Here is a 25,398-nt window from a genome sequence, read left to right as displayed (position 1 = left end):
TGGTTCTATTTATGCCGAGTGTAAGTATTGCAAAAATAAAAGGTATAAAGATGATTCTTATATTAGTACGTCTAACCCTAGAAGGCATACTGAGAAATGTCAATCTTATAAAGAATATCTTTCTGAAAATCCTTCTTTGGTAAGTTCTTTTTATCAAAACAAATATTGTGAATTGTTTGCTGAGGCTATTATATGTCATGGTTATGCATATAGTATTGTTGAGCATGAAAAACTTAGGGATTTGTATCGTTACCTTAATTCATCCATCAAGGATATATTTAGGTATATTGTTACTAAGTATTGCATGTTGGAACATGAAAAGCATAAAAAATTGTCTTGATTCAATGCCTATTGTTTCAAGTCATGTTTGTTTTACATGTAATGGTTGGTTTGCCTGCACTTCACATTCTTATTTTGCTCTTACTGCTCATTATGTTGATAATAATTGGAAACTTCAGTCTAAAATACTTAATTTTCATTTTTTTCTTCCTCCTCGTGATGGTGAGTCAGTCTTTAAGTTTGTTAAAAAGATGATATGTGAGTGGGGTCTTGAAAAAAAACATTTACTAGTACACTTGATAATGTTTCTACAAATAATAAAATGGTCAGGAGACTGAAAGATGATTTGAATGTCATTTTTCATTTTCCCTACAATGGTAAGTACTTCCATATAAGGTGTGTTGCCCACATTTTAAACTTGATAGTTCAAAAAGGTTTGAAGGTGATTAATTATTTTGTTATTAAACTGCGTTAGATTGTTAGGTTTATTGATTCTTCTGACTTTCGACTTTGGGTATTTGAATTAGCTATTACAGATTGTGATTCTTCTTTCTCTGGTAAGTTAGTATTGGATGTTTCTACTCGATGAAATTCTACTTACTTTATGATTCATAGGGCACTTGAGGCTAGATTAACAATTAACTTGTTTATTAATAGTGAAAATGAGTTAGATTTCATTACTAATCATGAGTGGGAAATTGTTCAAACAATCTGTGATTTTCTTGAGCCTTTTTATGAAATTACTACTCTATTCTCTGGTTCTAAGTATCCCACTTCTAACTTGTATTTGACTAACGTTGTTGCAATTGAAAAATTATTGTGTGATGCTCATAATAATCTCTGTGAAGGTATTTCTGCAATGCCAGAACTCATATTTGAACTATATGAGAAATATTGGTCTAATCTCTCAATGATTCTATCTTTTGTTGTTTTACTTGATACTCGATATAAATTACGACTTCTGAAATAGTTGTATAATGTTCTTTATGTTGAGTATGAGATTCAACGGAGGGTAAGTCTCATTTATAATGAGTTTCTTCAGTTATATGTATTTTATTCAAAAAATGCACCTTGTGGTTCTTCCTCTTCTCTTTTGTCCAAGGTAACACATCCTTAGGTAAAAGTGACTCAAGTTCCAATCGACCTCGAACATTTAGAAAATCAGATCTATTTCAGGTTAGTTATTACAATTTTGAGTTGAATTTTATTTTATTTATTTCCTGTTTTCATTTACTAATTTTTTCCTTTTATTTTTCATAATTTGATGCCAATTTAGCTGGTTCAAGGAGTTGACGATCTGATGTTGATTCTTACATCAGTTTTCCTCTTGTTCATCATACTGGAGAAGTTGACTTTGATATTTTGGAGTATTGGAAAAATCAAAGTATTTCATATCCGGTACTTTCTCGCATGGTGAGAGATATATTGGTTATTACAATTACTTCAGTTTCATCTAAATCGTCCTTTAGTATGGGGGTCGAATTTTGAACAAATTAAGAGCTAAACTCTTACCTAAAAATGTTGAGATTTTTGTAACAACTCGTAATTGGTTGTATGGTTTTGAGTCGGATGATAAGAATGAAGAATACCTTACTGTGGTTAATGAGTCTTCTATGTAAAGGTAAGCCAAATTGTTTTTTTTTATGTTAATGTCATTAATATTCCAAATTGTTTATTAATTATTTTAATTTCCTTTTAAATTTTTTTGGTGTCTAATGGTCACTGAAACCATTGGAATTGAAGATTCTGTCATGTTTCTTCCCTTCAAACGTAACTTAATATTTTATATTTATTATGTTTATTTAATAAAAGTTTCAAATAGTTCATTAATAATTCTATTTTTTTTTTGTAGCGTGCCTTACAATAAGCAATAGTTGATACTTGATTATGCTTGATATCGCTTGATTATGTTTTATATTGTTTGCTTCTGTTTGATATTGCTTTCTTCTACTTGATATTTGTAAGGGTTTGGTAAAGTCGGAAATGTTTAGCACTGTTAGCCATCGTATTCCCTTTGGCTTTACCACTGATTTATGTTTTCTGAATGCATGATGCTTGTTGAATTGATGCAATGATGCTTGTTGAATTGATGCAATGATGCTTGTTGAATTGATGCAATGATGCTTGCTGAATTGATGCAATGATGCTTGTTGAATTGATGCAATGATGCTTGTTGAATTGATACAGTGATGCTTGTCGGTTGCTGTTGTCTATTACCCATTGATGCCTTGTAAATTATTGTTGTTGGTCTGACTTAAATCATTTTTGTACCTTGTAAATTCTTATCTAAATAGTTACTCATGTTAAATTATGTTGGTGACATTTTGACTTTTAAAGCTAGAAAGTTGCCCATAATTAAACATGTTGGCAGCATTTAGGTATAAAGACTCGATGATGATATTTCTGGTAGAAAAGTTAGACTTTTAGCCTTGTAAAATCTTAGCCATAAGATCTGAGAGCATTTATTTCAACATAAATTTATTTTGTTTAGTTGATTTTATTGTAATTTTAGTATATTCAAGTGTGATAAAATTAACTTATTCATTGATAAATTTTTTTATTTTAGTATTTATTATGTTATTCAAGTTTCAAATCTTTAATAAGTTCAACATTTCAACTTATATATATTTATTTTAAAATTTTAAGTTAAGTTATACTTAAATTATTAATCAATTTTCACATTAAAAGTAACTTAGATTTATAAATATTTTAACTCAATTTATATAATCTAATAAAATCATTTTCAATAAGACAATAACTAAATTTAATTTAATGATTATAAATAAAATTTATAATATAAGAATTATAAAGAATATAAAGAATTGGAATTAATATAAAAACCAAATTTATAATATACAAATTATAATTAATATAAAATCTAAATTTCAAAAAGTAATCATATTAATTTAATTATCATAAGTTTATTATAAATTTAAAATAACATAATTATATTAATGGTAACTTAATACTTATAAGTTAGGTAAATATCATATCAGTTTAACATGTCGGATCATTTACAGAGTTGAGTCAATTACAGGTCAGGTTGAAAACAGGTCGGGTAATACCAGTTATTTACCAGGTCAATCTCATGTTCGGGTTAATATTAGTCGGATGCAGTTCGGATTCGAATATCATATTTTCGGTTTAATTCGGATTCAAGTTGTTCTCAAGTCGGGTGAAGGTCTAGTTCAGATACACAATTTCCAAGTTCAACTCAAGTTCAGGTCAACACTAGTTCCGACTCTAGTCGGTTTCGCATCGCCACAATACATGTCAAAAACAGTTTTGACTTGAGTCGATTTCAGTCAGTTTTACAGGTCGAGTCAGCTTTTTACACCCCTACCCATTTGGGACGATTCACCTCCGACGCAATACTCATCATTGTTCTCCACCATCATCAAAACAACGAAATAAATCTCTTGTTTCCTTTTTTTATCTTGGAAACCCCAAAAAATTTGAAGTTCAGAGCTTTGATATCTGTCAAGAAGCATTCCATTTTTGTTCAATGGGAGATTCTTGTAATAGTTTTGACACCAGTGTAAATTAAGATGCACTTGAAAATTACTAATTACAAGAAGCATATACAGCACTAGTACGGGGTAAATGGGAAAATCACCGAATACAGTTACAACTATGTCAAAATGGAGACTATGATATTAGACAACAAATCCAGCAAACGATGACACTAGGTTCAAAGAGGAAGAACGGTGAGTTGGGGGTTATCTATTAACTATTGGCAATGGAACAGATCATCACTTTCCGTGTCATAAGCATCAGTTTTAGAAGTTGAGTTTGTTGCTTCATTTGTATTAACAAGCTCAGCCTGCAAACAATAATTGAAATTACTAACATTAATTATTAAAATCAGTCTCCAAGTACTTTAAGTATTATTTAAGTGAACCGACCAATTCAACCAAGTATCAAAAATCTAAGCGATTTGACTTCCTAATTACAGATATCACACATTCTGCAATCAACAGATGAATCAGGTGATAAGTTGGGTCAAACTTACCTTAGCTTGGCGATATCTGTCAAGCATCCGACGATATTGTTGACGTGCATCCGGAGAATTAACCATAGATAACACGCGTGAGAGAGCCTCGTCAATTGCTGCATCCACTTTCAGTTTGCGGAACACTTTCAGAATGTCCTCATCATCTTCGTTTTCATCGTCAATGGAATCCAAATTGCATCGAAAACCTCGCAAGCCAACACCTTTCCGGAGCCATCGAAGTACAATCTTATCCAGTACACCAACAGCCCAACAGATTACCTTGTAGTTCTTCCTCACCTGGTATCCTCTCACGTGTGCCTGGTACAAAAATGGCACAGAAACAACAATTTTGAAATATTCCACATCCCATATATCAACATGGTAAAAAAAAAAAGGATCACAAAACCCAAACTTGTTTCACAAATATGCCCCCCAAATAATATTTTTTTTAAAGAAAAAGAGAGAATAATGGGAACGAGATGGACAATTTTGATAAATACTTGCTCTGCTTAGCTCCATCCCACATTTTTTTTATAACCACCGGTATCCGATCTATTAATCATCTAATCTGGATCGGGTACGGCAGAGGCGAGGGCGACCCTCCCAACCCAGTTTTACTCTATTCGCAAACAGCTCCATCCCACATTTTAAGATTTCTATTTGACCCTTAAATATATTTATCCTTTTATGTTATATACATAAAAGGATAAATATATTTGCTCTGCTTAGCTCCATCCCACATTTAAGATTTCTATTGATCAACTAATCTGGATCGGATAACGCAGAGGCGAGGGCGACCCTACCAACCCACTTTGCTCTATCCCACATTTTAAGATTTCTATTTTGATAAATACTTGCTCTGCTTAGCTCCATCCCACATTTTTTGGTATAACCACAGGGTATTCGATATATTGATCAACTAATCCGGATCGAGTACCACATAGGCGAGGGTGACCCTCCCAACCCACTTTGCTCTATTTGCAAACAGCTCCATCCCACATTTTAAGATTTCTATTTTACCCTTAAATATATTTATCCTTTTATGCTATATACATACAAACACATTTTATATATATATATATATACTAAAATCATATATGATTATACACATATTAATAATTATCCCTGTCCTTACCTCACATCATGAGCATCCCTATTTACGACTCTTAGGTCAAGTGAACTGCCAGAAAGTTCCATGCATCTTTACAACCTAGTAAGTTCTGATAAATAGTAATAGTAAAAATACCTGTATCTTTACAACTTTCTGGCGAAGTGCGAGATAATCTTTCCGGCCTTTCCAGCCTCGAAATTTCTTCTGAATAGATAAAGCCGAATTGTAATCACGGGCATTCCCGAAAGTTAGCTTTGACATAGTAGAAAGATTTTGGATTTCACCCAAATTGATACCATACTCATCAACACTAGCTGCGGCAACAGCAGCTTCCTTCTGTTGTCGTTTCCTGAAAGAATGTGCGCGGAACGCATTTTGTATACGTGCAGCAGCCTGAGCTGCATTCCGCACAGCGGCCAATGCATCTTTAAGTGAAAGGTGATCCTCACCAGTGGCAAGGCTCCCATTTGAGACACTATTTACAGCCATTTCAGCCTGAACTGCAGCTGAGCCTTTGGAAAGCACACTTTCTTCAATTGTAAGGGATGAAAGGTGGCCTGTAAGAGCTACCTCCGAAAGATAACCAGCAAGTCCCTGATGACCACTTGAGGCAGCAATAGATGCTGCAGTTTTGCCAATAGGATCTTGGGAGGTCGGATCAGTCACTGCCCCAGCTGAAGCACCTGAAGCTATAAGCGCAGCAACCATTTTTTCTCTGTTAAGAAGAAAAATTCAACCCTCTTGATTACTTCAATGCATTGTAAAAGCAGTCATTATTTTAAAATTCTGAAGTGCATTGTATAAACTAGAGTGCCAAAGATATAGTTATGCTTTATGGAACTGAAAATCCTCAATGATTTTTGTTAAAGATTAAGGGTGAAAGAGACAGAGAACGAAGTTAGAGAAAGCAGATACAATTCTTGTTTACCTTCCAAATCTTGCAGCCCAGTGAAGAGCAGTCCACCCATTAATGTCCCGGAAATTTACACCGACTCCATGGTTCAGAATAGGATTTAGGGCCCACTCAAAGCCCAATCCAACAGCCATGTGTATATTCCTTGCTCTTTCTTGGACATAGTGATGAATGACTGATCACCTAATTTCTTGGATCTAGAATATAACCATTGTTGCAATTTGTCCTTTAAAAGCTCTTGCAGAAGCCAATCAACAGTACCAGAGGAAGTCCCACTGCCACTTAAAAGAGACTCTACGATATGACACCATGATTCATAGTCAGCTTTAAGCTTTTCTGGAAAATATTTTCCAGATTCTATGTTGTGCCATGATGAATCAGACATAAGCATCTCAACAAATCTGACAAGTAACAATAGCTCTTCGACACTTTTAGGAGCTTCTGTGTGGAATAAATTACACCGAGTGCAACTACTAGTACTATCTCTATACTCAAACTCTCTAATTTCACTGCAGGACTCACGGTTAGCACTAGTGATGCAGAGTGTGACCTTCCCAGGAAGGTGAAGTGGAGCTTTACAACAAATAACACCTTCCTGAATGATCTCAATAGGAACTTCAGTCTCCCCAAACATACACGCCCAGGCAGATTCTGATGGATCACAGAGAAAAGATCCAACAATGATGACCTGCATGTTCAACATTATGCTTTAAAACTCTTAAGCTTTAACTGCAGCAGTTAAGTTAAATAAATTCATGGATTAGTGGCAGAAGACAGAAGAAACAGAATTCCTTGATACACACCTTTGTAGGCTCACTGGAGTAACCCCAATGTGGAGAAATTTCCTGAATTGTGAACTTCTGCTTCTGTGCAATAGTCAAGCTTGAATCTGTTGTGAGTGGAATTCCTGTTTCTTCTTGGTTGAACAACATAGTATAATAGTCAGACTTGGTATCAATAGCTTCTATTGCTGAAGAATATGAAGGAATTTCAACATTTCCAACTTCTGGATGCTGCATTACGGAGGCTGGCAGAGAAAGAGTTAGAATGTGATAAAAATAAACTAGATATTAATATTTCTAGAGTCAAATACTTATATCAAGATAGAAGGAGATCATACAGTTTTCAATCTCAGATCGATTAAAATTTCGCAAACCACACTGTTCCTGCAGCTCATTTGGTCTCATCCTTGAAGAAGATAGTGGCTTTCCCTGTTTAAGATACACAGAAGCTCTCCTTATAGCAAGAAATAATAATAACAACAACTCACATTTCGTCCAAAAATTAAATTAAAGGCTGAGCTGTGGCTAAATGGGCAGGCACAGACAATTAAAAATGGGAATTACCACAGGGTCCAGGGCCATAATCCCAGATCCAACAATTGGGTGATTATCTCCATAAACATAACCTTAAGCTAAAAGGTACCCTACTATCAAATAATTACAAAATGAAATTTTACACTTTATTGCAATGGTGTTGTAAATATAGTACAGAATCACTAACAAGCAGATACTAAAATAGTTTCCATGTTTGGACACTTCAGTTCAATGGGGAAATGTCTTCACCTTAGAGTTGACACCTGGTGAACACGAGTCAAATACATTTTTCCAATATTGAGATTCCTGGCTTCCATCTAAATTATTATTGTCATATACTTGACTATGTCCTCCATCCATACCTACAAAAGGTTCGTTATTCTTTTCAGCTTCCTTAACAATCCGTCGTATTCAAGAATCAACCGAGGAAAACAGAAACAGAAAAGAGAGGCTAGCCATTAAATTTTGCAGCAGTAGATCTGTTGGATGTTCATGTTTGCGATAAACTAGAGAGCAAAAGGAGAACACAATTTCAAACAGAAAACCGATGTTTTCAAATCATCTTTCTTGTGTAGTTCTTTTATTTTATTTCCTTTCATTACCCTTTTGCATTTCTCTAAGAAAGACTAGAGACAAGAGAGGGGATGTGGGAGCAAATTTGAAATTTATGCTTGCTAGTGAATGTGGATGATAAAAAATGAAAAAGAGGTAAACTTTGACAATTCTGAGCACCAAAGAAATGACAAACTAACAAACCTCCATCAGGAAGTAGTACGGAACTATTTGAATAATTTCCCAGTCTATCAGGTTGGGAATAAAGGTGATCTTGAAAGATATCCTCACGTTCGTACAATAGATCTGCCTGTTGCTCCTGCTTGGCAATCTCCCTTCCATATTCCGGAAATTTTGAATCATTTGTATCTCCATCCAATCTGTACAATGGACTCATATCTTTGATGCTGTCCTCGTTCAAACTTAACTGCTCCTCAAGCCTCTTTAAAACGTGAACAACCTGAAAATCAGCCGGACTGGTATATTCTACTGTAATGTCCATTCCATTGTTCTTGGTGACTATATCAGAGCTAACTTCAGCAGACCCCAGACTAGGTAAGTTCTGGTACGGTACGCGTACATCATTAGCTAGAGAGCTAGATCCAGGATTTTGAGAAGTATAAGATTTTGGACTTGGACTAAAAGCAGAAGAGGATAATGGCGAATGCACAGTGGATGCAGAACTGGGCTTAGCCTGTGAACAAATGCAAAGAATGACATTGGTTTAGAAGATAAATAATTGTGAACCGTATAAGTTATATTGGATACCAGCTATTCAGAGAAGAAGGCAATGCTTTAATAAAACTTATCCCATGAAAGCGAAAGCGAAAGCGAATTACACCCAAATTGCAGGGAAGCCATGGTTGAGTAGAATTTAATTCTAGGCATAAAGAATACAAGATCGCAAAGGGAAGACGTGAGAAATGACTAGTCTAGACATCGAAACTTACCTTATTTATATCTCTATAGTGAACAAGAACTATATGCTCGTATACCCTGCAAAAGTAATAAACCCTCAGCAAATATGGTTCCCCAATGGTCAAATGAGTCACTAAATATTTCATCGAGGACTCAAAAAGCTATAAACAAATAAACTACCAAGTACACTTACGGGTCCAGCATCCAATAGCTACGTCTCTGAAAACTTGGGTTCTGCTCTCCGTGAGCATAGTAACAATTCAAAGTTTCAACATTACCAACCTGGCCATGCATGTAATATATCACCTCTCAGATTGAAGATATCAATATAAAACTCTATTGATATTAGAAACAGTCAAGTGCATTGAACATTTAATGTTAACAAAGAAATAGATATCCTTCTTCCCTTCCACGACATTAGCCATTAATTTTCAAGAATGCTTCCTATGCACCAAGAGACCACTTCAAATCAATCATTAACCAATACTTCGCATTTTATGATAAATTCGCACAATTCAAGTGGTTCCTTCATTTTCTAAATAACAAAAACACACTTCACATAATTTCCATCTAATACAACAAAATTAAAATGCAAGCGGTGTTTGATAAAACCTTAAGCCTTTCGTGGGCTTCACCGACAGTTCTTCCATCCTTCTTCTTACGCCAACTATGACCATCTTTGCGAAAGAACCGAAGAACCCTCCTATTGAAAAGAAACAAAGAACCACCTATATACATAATACCAGTTAATGATACAGAAATCCAAATAATTAATAGCAGCATAAAAACTATGATTAATGAAACTTAAAGTTCAAGTCATAAGATTTACTGGTTGGCTTCTGAAGAGGCTGTTGCTCAAATTGATATTTTTCATGATTTTGTAGTATAAACAGTACTTCAGCTGGCTTCAACCACCGAGATCGAGCTTCCCGAAACAGATTATCAATATCATACCCTGAGTTCACTATTATTACTACTATCGAAATAGATTAAAAGAAGCAACAACATGTTCAAATGACTCCCAATTTAGTTAAAACCCTAAATCAGATATGCAGTCCAACAGTAACAGTAAACAAAAAATCCAAGTTTCACCTGTTTGATCCATTTTCAACTTCAGTGAGAAACTGAAAGTAGAGAAAATCAACGATTGTTGTCATCTGAACCGAAGCGGTTTACCGAAACCAGGAGGAAATTAAGTTTAATTTAATAATAACCTGGAACCACGAAGCTGCTCCTGCTGCTCAAATGAATTATGAACCGAAGCGGTTTACCGAAACCAGGAGGAATTGATTGGAAATTATGAGATTTTGGACTTCTCCCCCTTGTGAGTACGATACTAATAGTAAGGAAAATGGAGTTTCCACACTGACTGCAAATCTCGCCGATATTATTTGAGAATACAAATTACTGTTGTGCGCAAAAAATTTTTTGATTGGAATCATTAGGAGGAATAATCAAATGATTCTGTTAATTCATTCATATAATTAAACGTTTCACAATTAGTGAACTGCATTTATTATCATAATCTTGGTTTTCTTTTTGTTTTTTAAAAAAAATCATCAATTTATTTAAATCATATTATGAGTAAATGCATAATTATATTCCTGAAAAATAAGTGGGTATAAGAAATCATGTCGGCCAATCTATTTAGTTCTAAATATATTTGAAATTCTTCCATTTCAAATTCAATTTGAACCAAAGATAAGAATCTATTCAATTATTAAATGATACATACTGCGATAAAATCAAAATAAGGTATTATAGTAAGAAAAGAATAGATACCTCAAAGATAGATAGGTTCATCAATGGATTCTCTATCCTATCTTTTGCCATCTAATTTATTTATGATTAAAATGAAATCAAAATGCAACGTTAGGTATTGAAGAAAAAATAGTTGGATGACCAAAATAAAAGTGATAGTTGTGATGCAAAACTTGTTATTTACTCTTTTAATTTTTGATCAAAATATCAATATAAGATTAATAATCAACCTAAGTTACTAATATGATATTTATACATATATTTAATTAGTAATGTGACATATGTCGCATCTAAAATGACATAATATAGTACATGTCATACTTTCACTTTAAGTGACGTGATGCATATTATGTGATTAATTTTAATGATGTAACATATAGTATGTCATAATTTTAGGCGACGTGATATATGTTACATTATCAATTTTAATGATACTTATCACATCGTCACTTTGATGATGTAGCATGTGAAATATTAACACTTAAATACATGTGAAAAATACTACGATGATAATATATATTGATCAACAATCAATTAACTATTTTTATTTAATATAGATTGTTTTAATCAAAAATCAAAAAATTGAAATGAACAGATTAACAAAATAAAAATAATTATTTGAGCAAATATCATGTATTAGTTTTGTTATCATGCCAAAAGAAAAATGGTAGTGTAACGACTATTCATACTCTTCCTATGGTATGATTTATGAAAAATCGGTTTTATATTAATATTATGATGATTCTTATACGTTCGATGAGCATGATGAACATCACTAACGATGAGCACTATTAATTTAATTTATAAAATTTTAAAACTTTAAAGGGCTTAACTTATAATTATAAATTAGTTAAACAAAATTAAAGATAAATTATTTAAAATAAAGGGTAAACTATACCAATGACACCTAATTATTGCCTATTTTTCATTTTTACTACCATTTTTTAATTTTTATCAATCATGTCACTCAACTATTTAAATGCTTTCAATAAGTCATTTGTCGTTAATATTTAACAGAGAAGCTCATGTGACAGTTAAAATTGTTAGGATTTACGAAGCTCAATTTGAACAACCGAAAATTGTACAAGAGGGGTGAATTGGAAAAATTGTTTAGGGAGTAAGGAGAAAGAAAAGATAAACAATTAAGTACATCGATTTATAGTGGTTCGATTTCTCAACTAAGTATACCTCCACTATCTTAGCTCTTCACTAAGGATTTTTCAACAAATTCACTAATTTGTTCTATCTTTTTCAAGGACAAAGAGATAACCTTTACAAAACTCCCTAGCTTTTCAAAGACTCAGCTAGAACCAAAACCCTTTTACAAGGAAAAAGATGTAAACAAAGAAAACCTCTAAAAAATGAAGGTGTTTACAAAATAAAAGCTCACAAGAACAAAATATTTACAAGAGAATAGGAATAAAGAGTGAAAAACTATTTTCTTGTGTTTAATTGCTTGGATAGGTATTCGTACCCTTCTTCAAGTGTCTTGAACTTGTATTTATATGTTGAAATGTGTTTGTAGTTGTTTCTAGCCGTTGAGAGTGATTTGGAGCCGTTGTGGATGTTTTTCTCTGCAAAATAAAAATGTCCAGTACAGAGGGTACCGGTACTCCTATAGGGAGTACCGGCACTACCTTTGTTATTTTTAAATAAAACTAGTCGTTACTAGCCGTTGGGCCTGACGTTATCGACACTAAGCCTATGGTATCAATACTACTATGTAAAGTAGTATCGGTAACCCTTTGGGTATCAGTACCATTTTTGCATTTTGAAATTTAAGCAATGTTGGTAGTATCGATATTACCTTGAGAGTATCGATACTTCTCTTACCTTTGATATCGGTACCACATGAACAATATCAGTATTGTTCATATAGTATCGATATTGTAAGAACAATATCTGTAATTCCTACGTGAAAATCAATTTTGTGCTCAAATTCACTTTTAATGGACTTTGAATTATTTTTGAAAACTTTGAATAAATTCAATCAAGTCCAAAAACATTTTGCCTTAATTTGTTATATTAAAATATAGTTCAACAAAAATATTTGTTATAATTACACATTTGGTCACTGTTACTTATATATCCTATCAATTTGGTCCTAATTTTAATAAATTAAAATAAAAAGAATTGATTTTATTCTATCATGTATGATAATGATATATACATGGAGTACTATTTATCCACCAACCCCGTCTTTATAGTTATCAATTCAAGCACTATATCTTTCAACGTATAAATACTAACAACAACTTTTATATTTATTTTAATGTAATATGTCCATTATGTACTTTATAAAACTATTAGGAATTATACTGTCACAAAACAATGAATTATGATAATAATAAAGAGTATATAATAATAATAATAAAATTATCATTATAAATAATTCAATTTATGGATTATGGGATGTAGTCAAATGGTTGAGAATTACCTTAAAACATATATCATCTTATACTTACTCCAAATTAATATGAATTTTAAAAGCTTTTTCTTATCACATTAATTATGTATTTAATCACTAAAATATCACTTTGATTATGTTAGGTTATCTAATTATTTGTTTTTCAAAATCTTCACTAATGTTAGGTTTCGATTTCATTTTGATCATATACTGTTAAAAATTAATATAACTATTGACTTGACATCTTTATTTTTTAATGATGATGTGACATTACCTTATGATGACATGTTAACATCACCTTTAATTTTTTAACGATTGTTGATCAAAATGAAAACAAAAAACGTAATGTTAGTGATGGTTTTGAAAAAATAAATAGTTTAGTGACTGAAACGAAACCAAACGGATAATTAGTTGACTAAATATTAATTTACACTATGTTTTATTCAACTTGAATTTTTACTGCACTTGGATAAATTATTATGATACATTAGGTCTTTAAAATTTAAATTTTTATAAATTAAATTAATAGTACTAATACTTATCAAAGTGGTAGAATTTTTCATAATATTAATAGTAATCTGTCCAACTGCGACTTATCGTTTGGCTTGTATTCGGTTGGGTTGCACTTGGATAAAAATTGTACTTCAACGGACTTGAATCATCCATTCATTAATTTAAAATATTATTTTCCAAATAATGAAAACAAAATTTCCAAATTAATCATTGTATTTAGTTGCTTTTTTCGCTCGTGAGAAATTATTTTATTATTTTCTAATAATCTATGTGAAGTGTGTCATGTTTACCTGAATATTCACTTGCAAAGTCTCATGTATATAGCCTTAGTTATAAGCAAGAGAAGTAAATGCATTTCATAAAAATAAAATATATGCATTTAGCCACCAGCTGTATAATAAATATTAAATCTTTTAAATAAAAATATTTTACAAAAATAAAATATATACATTTTTATAATTGCATTTCATTTGAAAAAGAGAGTAAGTATTCGGCTAAAGTATCACTATTTTGGATTTATTTAAAGACAAGTCCATCTATTCAGGTTTGGTTGGTTTGACAGACCCAAATTCGGCCAAATTGGCCCATTAGGGCTAGGGTACCTAAACATTAATTTGAGATATACGGCAAATTGAATACTCACCATATCAGATGGGCCCTACATAGGGAATTAAAAAATATTTTTATACTTTTTTAATTGAAATAATATTTTATCTCCATAAAACTGTTTATTTTATCATATATTCCAAATTAAATATTTGGATACTTAATAAGCTAAATAATTTACCCGGTTGCCCTAATGGGTCAATTTAGCCCCCAAATTCAATGGTCTAAGGCGCAACAACTCTAGTTAGATGTGGCATTTTTTATTGGTGGAATTGAACCGACATTTTTCTTTGGTCAATGAGGCATGCTTTATGCCAGTAAGATGCTGTCAATTTATTATTTTTAATTAATAACAATTTTTAGATTTATTTTACAAAAAATAATAAAACTAAAAAATTAAAAATTAAATTTAAAATAAATTAATTATATAACCAATATTTTTTTATTATTATCAAATTATACAAGATAATCATTAAACAATAAAATAGGACCACAAAATAAAGAATTAAAAACTCAATCAAACAATTCGAAAAAAAAATAATAAATAAAAAACAAACCACGTGACTACATATCTTAATGATGCTCTAAATAATACAAGGATAAATTACACCAATAATCACTGATAACTTTCTCGTCTATTTCACTCACTGTACTTTAATGTAAATTTTCTCACTGAATTTAACATAATTTAACATTTTGATCACTCAATCGTTTTTCACTAAACGTCGTTATACATAAGTTGTTATATAGATGCAAAACGATTTCGTTTTGGTGAAAATTTTAATTTTCTAAAACGGCATCGTTTTAATGCCGTTGCATATTTAATGGCTAAGTGACAAAAAAATGCTAACTACTTTAAATTCAGTGAGAAAATTAAATGAATTTAAAGTACAATAAATAAAATAAGAGAGAAAGTAAAATTCAGTGATGATTAGTGTAATTTACCCTAAATACAAACACCACCTTATCTGTCTAATCTTTTGTAAAGAGATTTATTCAAATTTCTCGTATTCATGTGATGAGTTTTCTAATATAATAGATTTGGCCTCATCTTTAATCGAAAAAATACAAATTATAATAAAAAATATTTTTAAATTAATCCATTAATAGATTAAAAATTTCAAGTGGAATCCAGACCGATTCTATCAGAGTTTCTTTTCTTTAAGTAACAAAGGGAAACTTCCATTGATCTTTCAACTCATGAAGAAGCAGAAACAATGTCCACCCAATCCAGGTAACCCGCCTTTCATTCATGTGACGTCTCAACAAATTCATTGAAATCCCACGTTGCATATAATTTAAGCCCTCTCTTTCTTTTCTCACACGCCAGAAATTTCCTTCACAATCGGCCGTTTCTAGTTGGCATTTCCAATAATTTTCCTCAGGCTGTCATCAATCATGGCATTGGATAAACTTATAATCGCAAAGACTTGTGCGGTTTGCCCTCTGTTTTTTCTCTGTGTTTTACTTTGTTTGTGGAATTCCATTTCTCAGCCATTAGAATAGCCTCAACGTGTTTGACGAAATGCCAACTAAATGGCTTTGAGGCTATGGGTTTTTCCTTCTTCATTTTTTCTTTCGTATATCGTCTCTGTAAAGCTTTAGCAAGCTCCCAAGTTTGTGTAAAAACAAAAAGTAACAAAGAATTTTTGTTTCTGACTACTTTTGCTTAATTGTTTCCCACCATTATATTCGAATCAGTCGAATTTGAGGTACTTCATGTAGGAAATTTGTGGAATTTTTTTTAGGCTAGGATGTGTTTTGCTTTAGGGTAGGAGCGAAGACATGAATCTTATGTGAGGATGGCGGCTAAAATATTGCAAGTCAGAAAAATAGGATCAAATTAAATTATGGTATTTGGGGGTAAGTAAAACAGTTACTAAGATCCTTGGGAGTTTGGAGGAGCCAAGCAGCTTCAAGGGTATTGTGGTTTCTGGTTGATCTTACATAGTTCAGAGACTTTCGAGCAACTTAAATATGAGATATATTGAACAGGAAATGATAAATGTCTTGCAATTTTACATTAAACACTCTCACACATAGGTAGCAGGAGGAGGGTCTCCTTTGTTCATTTCAAGCTATTTTGTAAAACTTCTACTCGGAAGTACCAGTTTAATAATTGCTACTAATAGTAGAGAATTTCACAAACACGGGAAACTCCACTGATTCACATTCATAGTAATTGGGAATGATCTAGAAATCATGCTCTTTAGTTTCGTTTGCCTTTCAGAGCTCCAGCACCAGATCTACAAAACAAACCATTGTACTCAATTAGGATATCTATTCTGAGAACTGGAAATAGTTGCACATGCTTATGTGTGCGACAGTTACAGACAATTCACTGCTGCATCTACGTTTTTGGTATTCAACTCAATGTGCCAAATATGTGTTGACACCATGCTTACTGTAGAGCTGTTGTGCTAGATGGATCATTGAACCTTAGAACTAATGAAGTCCCTAGTTGGTTTTATTGCATGGCTATATGCATTTGTTTTAGGATTTAGATCGCAATTGTGAAAACCATTTTTTAGAAAAACCAAATATTCTTAGAAGAAAATCAAGAGAAAAATAACTAAATCAGACGTGTAGGACATTACATCAGTGAATTATAGGCAGTCAATGAGTGGGTTTCTTTATGGATACCCAAAATGTCAAAGGCTTGTATACTTACAGTCTTCATCTGTTTTGATCCAGCATTCCCCGTTCCCATTTGAATCATTGCAGCTAAGTGTGAATTGAGATGGATTAGATTGATTGCTGTAACGTTGCATGTCCTTCGAAAGGGCTCTCTGAGGAAATATTATTATTCTATCATCTGCAAGAGAAAGACGCTCGTTCTCATGACCTCCATCATAACTGATGCCTTTCTTGTTCTCATTCTTTTGGGCCCTGTTATGTTTGTATGTCGCTATTGAGCTTTCAGGATGAACTTTTTTGTGGAACATGTGCAAAATCTACAAACCACAATTCAGGGAATTAGGGAACTCAAACCTTTACCATCATTATATTCATAATCTTAAGCACATTGATTCAAACTCAAAACCAATGGTCTGTTTCTTCTTCTTTTTTAATTATTTGTAATATTGAAATAAAGAAGATAAAGAGAAGAAAGAAAATAAAAATAGTTGGAACAATTGTGAAACATACTTGACATACAGACCATTCAGTTGTCCTTTTATCTTGGTTTTTTTGACATACCTTGTGCAGTTTTGTTTCTGCTGAGGCAGAACGGTAGTTCCACCAGTAGGTGTAGTAGAACTCCTGGATGCATTGAGCATTTTTTTCTTCAGGATTTTTTTCATAATCTGCACTGCTGATTTATCTCCTTCCTTTCCATTCGCTTCTCCTCCTTGTCATATCTACTCCCAAAACTCCTCTGTTATTTTAGTCCTCTGAAACAGCTCTCCAAGTGAGGTCCTTTGTTCCTTTTTTGCCACTGTAGTTGTTTCTGACAATTCAGTTGCTGAGCCAAAAAGATAACCTTGTGAGCTTCAGCTCATTCTCGGTTACATCTGTTTCTTTTCAGTTATGTTCTCTACTGAGATAGCAATGTCGGCGTTGATGGATTGGGAGTGTTTGGGTCCGAACCAAGGGTGCCAATTGCAAGAAAGCCGTGGAATAGCTCTGATATTGCTGATGATTCTTCTTCCTCATAGTCTTCTTCTACCCGTGCTGATTCTATACCAGCAAAAGACTTCCTAAGATGAGTCGGGCTGCCTGAATGGCGTGGTGCCGTAATAAGGCTTTGAGTAGAATTGTTGGTCATCCAATGATGGCCCTGTAACAATTACAAGAAGACCCTGACACAGAAATGTTTAAAATGAAAACTTGGATGATGGTGACGTTAGAAGGAAGAATTGGTTCTAGCAGAACATTTCTGCATTGGAGATATTGATTGTTTCCTACCATGATAATATTAGTTTAGAAGAAAATGAAAGAAAAAAATGCTATATATTTATTCCATCTCTATGTATTTATCATTATGTGTTCATGTTTGGTTCGTCGCAATCCTCTCTTTCAGTCACCAAAAACACAGAGTGTGTGATGTTCGGAGTTCTTTATGGTTCATGTTTTGCAGTCTCTTGAGCACATATAATATCAGTCGTGTTGCCATTGTGGTTTTCATAATTTTTATGGCAAGAGATTAGACCTTTCAAGTTAAATCTTCCACGTAAATGTCTTTGTAGAAAAGCTATATGGCAGGATGACACTTACCGATGGCAAAATCCCTCAGTGGTTCGCTGCTATTTTGGCGGAACTTACGGTGCATCCAACCTAGTAACTGCAACCAAAAGATAAAAATTTAACCTATAGAATTGAAGAAAGATCACTTTGACCTTCCATAAGCGAAAAGTTTATACCTTCATCTCTGCTCTCTTTACTATACCAAATTCAGTTACTTGTTGCTGATGGTGGGTGGTGTTCTGATCTACTTAAAAATTTGATGTGGAACTGTTTATGAACGTGAGATAAATTAGGTCCTTAGTGCATCCTATCATCTAAGATAAAGATGGCTGGAGAGAAACACAAAGATGGTTACAAAATTTGGGTTGGGTGTTAATTGTCAAGATTGCATCGTGTACCCTAATGGAGAGTGGGTCCTCTTGTCCAGGAGCTCGAAATTCTTTATGTCATCAACTCATATTTATGTGCATGGAAGGTATCAGGATTTTCAACTTTCTTTTCTTTTTCTTTTCATTGCCACACATTTAATTTTTTTTTGCATGATTTGTCGTAGACTGCTACAATTGAAAAAACTTTCTTATGGTGGTATATATGAATCACTCACAAGTCCATTGAATCAGTACATTTAATGCAATTAATCGCAGTCAACTATTTTAGATCATCATCTAGAAGTGTGCCATGTAGTATGTTACCACCTTTCCGACACGTAAACCTGCGTGCCCTTTTTTTGCTTATGATTTTGATGAAATTATTTATAATTATTATGATAATATGATTTACTTGGTATTTGTTGGAAGAGTCCGGTTTCACTAGTAGGGGCTCTGGAGATTATTTGTCAGATTTCATATGGTTCAAAGGATGTGTCCGCAATAGAATAAAATATTGTCATTATGGATACAAATGTTAAGTCTGCCAGATGCACTCGGTTGGTCCAGTATAGTGTGGGTTTTCTAACTGAACTGCCTTTTTGTGATGGACAATAATAAATAATAATTTTCTTAAATAAATATCTTTATACTCGAGATGTTACAATAATGTGGTAGTTGAAATCGAAAGAATTTTGGTTTTGCAATCAATACTGTAGTTAATGGTCATAAATCTAGTTTCATGCAGTATGTTGTTGATTGGCCACTGTGTATGACTAAAGCCTCATAATCGAATTTTACTATATTATGGTGATTACTAAGAATAATTGTCCTTTGAATGTCCACTAACAAAAGTTCATGTCTTGTAATCTCCGGTATTTCACGGCGCTGTTTTCTATGAATTGTTGAAGATGCCTTCATTCATAGCCAGTCATGTGCACTATCCACTGTCACATCCACTGTCACATCCACTGTCATTTTCATTTCCTTACAATTGCAGGCGTCAGCCGTCATCAAGTGCTTAACTGATGTCCGTGAAAAAGTCTTGCTAGCAACTGATGAATATGAATATTAGAGTTAAGAAATGAGAAAATGTGATAAAAGAAAGAGTTTTCTAGTCTTTTTCAGTCAACTTCTTCCTTTTTTTTTACTACTACAATTCTTTTTTTATCTTCTTATTTCTTCTTTAATCTGTTCTACTTCCTATTAATATCTTTAAAAAAAAATCCTAAAGGCGCAAAGGCGCGCTCGGCGCCTAAAGCCCGGAGGCGCTCACCTCTTGTATCTCGCTTTGCTTCATCCCAGGCGGATGCCACCTTCAGTGCTTGAGCGCCACCTTCAGTGCTTGAGCGCCACCTTCAGTGCTTGAGCGTCATCTTCAGTGCCTAGCTACGCCTCAAACCTATACGTGCCCGATGCGCACCTTTTAAAACCAAGAACCAAATTTGAAAGTTTTTGGCCTCTATTTCAGTAGGATAACTAAATCGTAGTTTCCATCTTTTTTGTTTTTCCTTTCCGTCCTTACTGAGAGTGTTGTGTTGTGCTGGACATGGTCATGCTTAAGAACAACTACATACAGAAAATAAAATCTCAGGAAATGAAAATTGGGTCTGACAAACAAATGGCGCGTTAGGCATTTGTGTTAAAATTGATCATATACTAGAAGTGTAGGGTCAGGAGAAATTATGCGCTTTCCTGTTTTGTGTAGCCAACACGAAACTAGAATACGAATAGTTGTGACCCAATTTTCATCGAGTCCAAATGCATAGACCCTGATCCAATGTGAATTCATGGTGGATAATTGTTATGGTCATATTTTTACAAAAAATTACGACTGGTGGGTCTATACGTTCTTTTTTTTGTTAAACAGAGGATTCTTGCAACCAAAACAGTGGAGATTCAGTCAAATAGATGGTGTTAAGCAGGCGGCGGGTAGTGGTGAATCAGTATAAATCGACAATGTTGGATCGGTGGTCAGTGATGTTGGTTCTGCGCAATGATTGGTTCTCGATTAATCAAATTATGGTACGCACTTATGATCCTTTTACTTTTGCAGATTATAAGAACTCGTGAATTGCTGCCACACAATTGTATGGTCATGGAACTCGTGGATCATGCAATGTAGGCAAACAATAAGTGTGCCGGCTCTGGCTTTTATTAGGTAAACAAGCCATGCTTTTTATTGGTAGAGATCAAAACAACTTTCTATTTGGTTTTTTATTCTCAGTTTTGTCCCGGATATAAAATTGCCCAAAAATCCGGATATATGGTTTAAAAGCTCAGGTTCTCTTATCCGTTCTAATAATTCGGATTTCTGGTTTCCTTTGTTGGGTCCTTTTCTTGTTGTAATTTCTAAAAGGAGGTAGAGGTGCCTGTATTTATACCAGATACTGCTAATCTATGTTGTTCGGACTCTTATTTTCTTCTGAAGCACTTGTTTTCGACTCATATTAGGACATAAGTATGAACGTATGATCCTCCGAGGCTCTGCTCATTTATGTTGATAACATCACGCATTCAGTGTATCTAATTTCCATTAAGTTATTAATGTTAAAAGGTGACAAAGAGCTAAAGGATATAAAATAAATTTGTTCGATGCTAATTATATTTTAGTTATACCATTTGATTTACTATTACCAGAAGCTAACTGATGATTTCTCCTTGTGAAAATTTGTTACGTCATGAACACATTCACAGGCTTGGTCGCTGTTCCTGCACGCCAAGAACAACCACTTGTGCCAAGTACTTTGGTTCTCTTTATTTGCCTCGTCTTCGGATATGTTCCGTCATAATCTATGTTACTCATACTCGGCTACAAGGGTATGTAGAACATCATATTCTGATGTTCATTTTCAGATATGCGTTAAACATAGATATTCGACGTAAATACTTTAATAAAAATGAAGTATCGGAGCAACATAGAATGTAAATGTTGTGGAATTAATGCTTTTGATGATATATTTTTTAGTTTTGGGAAAAGAAATCATGTATGATGTGAGATGGCAGCTTGATTCCAATGATTTTCAATCCTGGTGAGGAGCTGTTTCCAGTTCTAGTTAATGTCAGGCATCATATTTTCTTTTTTCCGAAAGAAATATTTAAGTTTTTTTTATGTATAATTAATATATTCCATCACCTTCATAGATAGTTCATCTCTTATTTTTTATCTTGAAACTACGTTGAAACAAAAGAAGATACAACCTTAATAATGCGACTAATGAAAATAGAGAACTTTTAGAGTTAAGTCTACAAAAAAATTCAAACATAAAATAAAATAAAAATGAAAAGGCAATAACATTTTGAATCTAACTTCCATCTATAGTAACCTAGTAATTGTCGATGGTAACTCTTTTGTTTCTATCCATATAGACAACTTAGAAGGTGAAGGAGTGGTGAGCAAAATCAAAGTAAACTTACTCTTTCGCAAAATAAATCTCAATACATCAATAAACAACCACAAAATGAAATCTAATCATTAAAAGATTACTGATAATTGCAAATCAGAGAGTAATATGAGAATCTTTACACGATCGCATATTTATTATAGGTATAGGAGAACAATGTGTCATAAGGTAGAAAAAATGTGCCACAAAAATAGAGTTAAAATGTGAAAAAGAAAAGAAAAGAAAAGACAACCATACGCAAAATATGCTAAAAAGTAAGAAATCAGATATAGAATAAAAACTGAAAAGATAACAAACTAAAAATGATAATAAAGATAAATACAGACGATTAACTATCAACATGAAAAGATAGCAAACTAAAAATAATAATAAAGATGAATATGGACGATCAACTATCAAGATAAAAATAGTGTTACTATCGATAAAATCAAAAGAAAAAAAAAACTACATATAGTAGACAAAAAGAGAACAAAAACTAGACTATAAATAATATATTTATATCAAAATATAATATGAAGTAACATATTTATTTCTCGAAGAAAATATTTGGTAATTTGGAATTAAACTACTACTTAGCGGTTACATAAAAAATCAATATAAAAATAAATACTTTAATATTTGCATATTTAATTGTTAGAATAAAAATAACTTTTGTCATTAAAAAATAAAAATATAAGGACGCTAAGTACTCCTGGAGTCTTATCCATTGATCTAAAGACGTCGTGCACTCCTGGAGTCTTATCCATTGATCTAAAGATGCCGTGCACTCCTGGAGTCTTTAAGTTTGGCCTAAAGACGTCAAGCAATCATAGAGTCTTTATGTTGTTATTGTAGATTTCATCCTAGATGGAGAAATACATCCGAATGTGGTTTATATTGAAAATTATTTTTCCCACAACATTATCTCGACAATTTGGCCTGTTGAACATGCATCGATCCTTTTGAAAAGCGATCAATCCTTTGTTGGATAGAAACTTTGGGATCGACCCCTTTGGTTGAGGGATTGATTCTTTTTATGGGAATGACTTGCTTGAGCTCGAGAATCACTCAAGAATCACCTCAAATGACATGGGTTAGTTTCTAAACATATTCAAAAGTTTATTAAGTTATTCAGGGTCTTAAAACATCACTTAAACATATCATTAACAGATGATTTGGTTGAGAAATCAAAGATAAACCTTAAAATGCTTAAATCACAAAATCTTAGCAAAAACCATAGATTTATGAAACCTTAATACTCCAAAGGATTAGAAATACACTACCTTAAATTTAGAAACCCGAAAATGAAGCTCATTTTTCTATCAAACACACTTCTTTTTTACTTTAGTTGATTTTCCACCATTTTCCTTCAAACCAAAAAGGAAGACAAGATCTTTAGCATACCAAGGGTTATAGGATGAGTTTGCAATATATTAGAAGTCAAAAGGAGTAGAGAAAGATATTCTTACCAACTCTTGAATCTATGGAGACTTGGAGGAGAGAAGAAGAAGAGAAATGAAGAAGAAGAATCTAAGAAGAGGAGATAGGATGAGAACCCACGTCTAAAACACCAATAAAAACCCTAAAATCAACTTCCAAATTCTTCAATGGTCTAATTGCACTTTTGGTCGTTTGTATTTTATCTTATATTCAAAAATCCCCTTTTTATGACTAATAGGGCCTCAAAGTCAACCCAATTAAGCCCAACAACTTAATTTATAATTTCACATGGTCCACTTACCTCTCAGGTAAACCCGAAACTACTAACCCATAATTTGGGGTGTTATAACTTTCCTCTCCTTAAAAGAAATTTTGTCCTCGAAATTTACTCAATCCAATCAACGATTTATCTTTAAGTCAAACACTTAAGAATCTTGAAGTACCTAACTTATATCAAAACTGATTTTGACGGAAGAAATCCTTACACCCTGACATACAGCTTGAAAATCACAAAAATTGATTTACAATTTCCTGAGGGCATTGTTAACATTAAACTTTAAGCGAAAACCTTCGAAAGTTCAAAGCTAAGAAATCACATCATGTCTATCCGACTCAGCATGCTCAGAATATTCCACAAGGATAACACAATTTGTCCATTCATTGCATTCTTTAAGACATTCTCTGACAAATCTTACTCAATTTAGTTAACTCGATGGCTAACTCGATAACCTTTTTTAACTTGTCGAACATAAGCAACTCAACGTGTTATATCTTAATATCTTACGGTACTTACCAACACTGTCTCAATACCGACTACTGAAGATATGACAGTAATCCTCAATTAACGTTAATATCTATACTTTTGCTGTGGAACTCTGGTTCACTACTCAACTACAATGCCTAACTATTTCTCATATATCTTATGACTCACATACACAATGCTCATCTGATCAAACATTTAAGGTACTCACAACTAAAAATTGACCACTTGTCGAGCGGAACTAATGACATTTGACTTTCCCGGAGAGCACACATCACTAAGCGGAGATCTCGCAAGGTCAAACTCCGACTTAGGATTCTGAGATTCTATATTTTGCATACGCTAACACTTATCATCATTGAGCTAAACAATGACAGCTGACGCTAGTCATACGATGCTTAACGAACTTGGTTTTCTATAACCGAAGGTATCCAAAATATACGGTACTAAGCAACATTGCATGCTACTGAGTATGATACATAGCTCATGCTCACATACCACGCAAGGAAACTACTGTCGAGGCTTGGCTCACTTAGCTAACTTACTTACCGATTATGCACGAATGCACATTGATGAAATCAGAGGTAATCTTAGAATTGTTGTATTAAAACATACACTTAGCTAACTTACTCCTCGAGGGTATTGGGGCATCTGTGCCCAGTTAGCAACCAAAGTGCTCTAGCACTGACTGAGATATATCATGATGTTTCTAGGAAATAAAAAGCAATTGACATACTGATTAGAGCAACTTGGTATACTTAACTCTCGTGGAGATCTTCATCTCCAATGTTAAACCCGAGATTTTGAAATTTTTTCCCCGGGTCAATAACACGAACTATCAAAGAATATATGAGATAACATTGCTCATTCTGCTAAGGCCGACCCACTCGATACC

The 25,398-nt window shown here is 33.2% G+C and overlaps 2 pseudogenes; both read right to left on the bottom strand.

Moving 5' to 3' along the window:
* Positions 1–3,818: 3,818 nt before the first annotated feature.
* LOC120157886 lies at positions 3,819–10,285 on the bottom strand (annotated as a pseudogene).
* Positions 10,286–16,592: 6,307 nt separating this feature from the next.
* Positions 16,593–18,938, bottom strand: LOC120157870 (annotated as a pseudogene).
* Positions 18,939–25,398: the final 6,460 nt, after the last annotated feature.

Source organism: Hibiscus syriacus, unplaced genomic scaffold, assembly GCF_006381635.1.
Source record: "Hibiscus syriacus cultivar Baekdansim isolate YM2019G1 unplaced genomic scaffold, ASM638163v2 tig00111277_pilon, whole genome shotgun sequence".
NCBI lineage: Eukaryota > Viridiplantae > Streptophyta > Magnoliopsida > Malvales > Malvaceae > Hibiscus > Hibiscus syriacus.
This window is presented reverse-complemented; position numbering and strand designations above follow the sequence as displayed.